Source organism: Coenobita brevimanus, chromosome 112 (assembly GCF_032717465.1).
Source record: "Coenobita brevimanus isolate Jiangsu-jjx chromosome 112, ASM3271746v2, whole genome shotgun sequence".
Classification (NCBI taxonomy): Eukaryota; Metazoa; Arthropoda; class Malacostraca; order Decapoda; family Coenobitidae; genus Coenobita; species Coenobita brevimanus.
The window spans coordinates 6413478-6417697 of NC_137065.1; the positions used below are offsets into that span (position 1 = coordinate 6413478).

Genomic DNA, 4220 nt, shown 5'->3' on the forward strand with positions numbered 1-4220 from the left:
TGATATGGATACAGATCTCAAAAGACTGATAATATTTGAACGATGTACGACCTGTTTTACTGGGAACTGCGTTTAGTAGTTCTACTATAATATTTTCTCTTTGTTTGGTTGTTGTTCCTACTGGATTCTATCTCGTAGGTGGGAATTACGGCTTGATAACCATGATGATGCTGATGATGATGACCATCATCATCGTCATGGGCAGCATTTCTTGAGGACGTCATTCTTTACAACTTATTAGATATTGTTCTCTACTATATCACGTCTAGGCCGTCTTCTCTCTCTCTCTCTCGCTCTTTTTTTTTTTTCTTGCAAAGGAGCAATCCAAAGGAAATCAAAAGAAAAAAATGATGCTAGAAAAGACAAGTATTTTAAGGACAATGAATTTAGCGATGCTTTAATTCCCACATATACAATATTTGTACTCAAACTACCTTATTATCCTCAACAGTAAACACGACAACGGAAATACTCATCCAGTGATCACCTCGGATATTACAACTAATGATGATAAAAAGTGACATCCTGCCGCTGACCACTGCTGACGCCCCTCACACCGACACAACAACCAGCCTATCACACGACCCATCATCCTGCCGCTGACCACTGCTGACGCCCCTCACACCGACACAACGACCAGCCTCTCACACGACCCATCATCCTGCCGCTGACAACTGCTGACGCCCCTCACACCGACACAACGACCAGCCTCTCACACGACCTGACATCTTGTTGCCTGGACAGTTCCTTCTCACCACCGTATTCATTCATCATCAGTCACATTTTCACAGCGTCTTTGCCACTGATATTTTGTAGTTAACTGATAGACGCTTTTACTTAGGTATTTTCAAGCATAGTACAAATTATGTAATTAAATGGTTTTCTAATAAAAATATTTTCATACATGTTTTCTTCCTAACAACTGAACAGGTTTATGAAATGTTAAAACATTTGTGAAGCGTGTAATGTTAGGTATAATCACGCGTGAATGATGCATTGACGACGTTTCTCTGTTGATGAATAATGAATGGCAGGGGGGGGGGGAATAAAAATGTGCGTCTGTTCGAGCTGTAAATATACCAATTTCCAGTTTGAGAAGATGAAAGTTATAGTCACTGTTGCGTGTGCACCTTGCAATAGTAAAAGCAAGGACGAAAAAGACAGGCTGTTGAACCAGCTGGATGGAGAGAGAGGACAGATGCTTTGGAGTTAAAGTCTTTGTAGGGACTGGCATGAATGGGAGGCTTGACTCTGGTTGTGTGAATGATGCAATCGATTGCTATGGAGAACCACGGGAGAATGATGGCAGACGGCGACTGAACGGCATAGTTAGGAAAGAAGCAGTACATATGTAATTCATATTTTTAGCATAAAGAAACACAAATATTCATCCTACAGAGGAAACTGAGTGTTGATAAGAATCTAGCTGATTATGTGTTGGTAAACACAGGGATGATAGGTGGCAGTGTCTGTGAGGGAGACAAAAGGACGATCGGGAGGTTCATTTGATTATGTGCTTCTGGTATGCAAGGTAAAACTGAGAAGAGCATGAAGAATAGACGTAGAGTGCGGGGGGCGGGGAAGACTGAAAGTAGAGATGCTGAGAAACAACTGTGGCAGATGAATACCGAGTAAAGGTGGAAGAAGAGTTACGAGTCAAATAACTGAGTGTAAATGGATCTGAAGAATCTTTGGAGTGCATATAGGAAGTGTTTGTTGTGAATGCTAAGGAGGCATGTGGTGTTACGACACTAACAGCTGGTAAGAAAAGGTGCAGCATGGAGGGATGCAGAGGTTGAAAGGGCAGTGGAGGAAATGAAAAAAGTGGTTAATGTGGATACAGGAACACAGATGATATCAAAGGAGAAAGGAATATATTGAGAGTAATAATCATGTTAAGAAACTATCGAAAAGCAAGAAAAATAAATACTGACCTTGGAGGAAAAATGAATGTCAGTGGTTTGAGAAAATAAACTGTTCTAAAAGAAGGGACGATAATGTAGATATGAAGGTGAAAAAAAGTGTGCAAATGTGAGGGGTAAGTATGAAAGAATATTAGTATATGGAAGAGAAGTAAGGGACAGATAGAACGAATATTTTGAAAGGTTGTTGAATGGGAATGACGAGAGCAGAGCAGCAGTAAACAGGGTCGGGTTTCGTAGTGTGCAGAGGAAAATGGTGTTAAAAAAGGCGACATTAACAGAAGTGAACAATGATGTGAAATGGTTAAAAAATGAGAGGGCATCAAGTTTTGGTGGGATATATATGCAAAGAGTAAAGGAAGGACTAGACTGACGTGCTTGTTGGAAATATGTAAGAACTGGATGGGTGGAACTGTACGAGCTGAGTGGATGAAAACTGTGACTGCCCTTGTACAACAATAAAAGTCATCGAAACAAATGTAAAAAGTATCGTGTATAAGTCTATTGAATGTAATAGGAAAGGTATACAGAATAATCAAAGTTAAAACATAGGTAAGGCTACGCTGGTGCAACCCTCCATCTGACCAAGCACATACCCCAACCTCCCTGCAAACCTAACCAAGCGCACAACGGCGCTCGCCCTCCCACCCCCAACTTTTCTTTTAAAGGTGGGCGTAAGGAGAACGCCTTGAGTGAAACTTGGTTTTTCATTACGCATATGTTTTGGCAAAAAGAAGGCCACTGGATGAAAGAGATCAAAAACCAAAGTGTCAGTTGTCAATAAGTTTATAGAAGCATTTGATAATGATTATACAAAAACACTTTAAAACAACTTAGAAATGATCTAATCGGTCTATTCTAACAATCACTCTTTGCAGTGTAACTACAGAATGGCCCATGCCAGGGATCATAATCTGGACCCTTCAGATTCCTTGCTCAGGTCGCATTAAAATATCTGATTTTTTTTCTTCGGATTCCTTGCGGAGGTCGCATTGAAATATCTTTTTTTTTTTTTTTTTCATTATTAAAAAAATATTTAAAACACCACATTCTTCCCATCAAAAGGCACCACTTCGCGATAGAACACTTAACTACATGAAATATCATGACTATAGTGAATACCATCCGCGTTCTGGCCCGGAAACGAAATCTTTACGCCCAGCCAGCCGCCCAGCCGCTAAACTCTACGGACAGACACCTCTTGATCCCAGTGATAACAACACCCTCCTCTGACTTATCACGTGGAGGGGTAAAAATACTGAGAGAGAGAGAGAGAGAGAGAGAGAGAGAGAGGGGGGGGGGAATCTGTATATTTTAGAAGTGAAATATCCCATGGAGCAGATATTAATGTATCGAGTTTCTGAGAGACTGAGAGATACTGCACCTACTTTATCTCTGAATATGTGCCAGCTGGGGTTACAGGTTGAATATTTTACACAAAACTCCTGCAGTCTCTACATCTCTCTATCTACCAATCTATGAGTTTAAAATGTTTGTCTGTTTGCTTGTTTGTCCATTCTGTCCCCCCCCCCCGCCACTCATCATCATCATCATCATCCAGATCTCTTTTCCCACCTAAAGATCAGATCAGGTAGGGTTCAAAGAGGGAAAAAATAATGCAAAAGAAACTATCTGACAAGGAGCTACAGCTTTGCATATTTCCATGGGTGACAGATGTAGCTCAGAGAAAGGTGACCAGCAGAATGTGGACAGCGGATGGGGTTAGGAGGAGGGAGAGGGAGAGGGGAGGGGAGAGGGAGGGGGAAGAAAGGAGGAAGGGGAGGGGGAAGAGAGGGGGAGGGGGAAGAAAGGAGGAAGGGGAAGGGGAAGAGAGGGGGAGGGGGAAGAAAAGGGGAAGGGAAAGGGGAAGGGGAGGGGTTGCAGTCCCACACCTGGAACCCTGCCCTTAAAAAATAAATGAATGAATAAAAATATATAAAATAAAGTTCTTCAATTTCAAAAGAATGTCCAAACTCACAATGTCCACCAACAATGACGAAAGTAATTAACTGGTACCATAATATCTGCACCTGAGGGTTTGGGTAATTCACTGTTTTGAGAAAAGGGAGATAATTTTTGCATGGGAGTATTTACATGATTAAAGTATTCAGTTTGAGGTAGTATTTTTGTCTTTTCTTCATGTTACCATACACACACACACAAAAAAAAAAAACCCTCTCTCTCTCTCTCACTCTCTCTCTCTCTCCCTCTCTCTCTCTCTCTCCCTCTCTCTCTCTCTCTCTCTCTCTCTCTCTCTCTCTCTCTCTCTCTCTCTCTCTCTCTCTCTCTCTCTCTCTC

At 41.5% G+C, this 4220-nt stretch overlaps 1 long non-coding RNA gene across 1 annotated transcript in view; it reads left to right on the top strand.

Annotated features, from left to right (window-relative positions):
- The window catches only part of LOC145418093 (uncharacterized), an 881-nt gene extending 340 nt beyond the window's left edge, over positions 1 to 541 (top strand). The window contains exon 2 of the long non-coding RNA XR_013900636.1: positions 452 to 541. This is a non-coding gene — a long non-coding RNA (uncharacterized LOC145418093). The remainder of the gene's footprint in view (positions 1 to 451) is intronic.
- Positions 542 to 4220: the final 3679 nt, after the last annotated feature.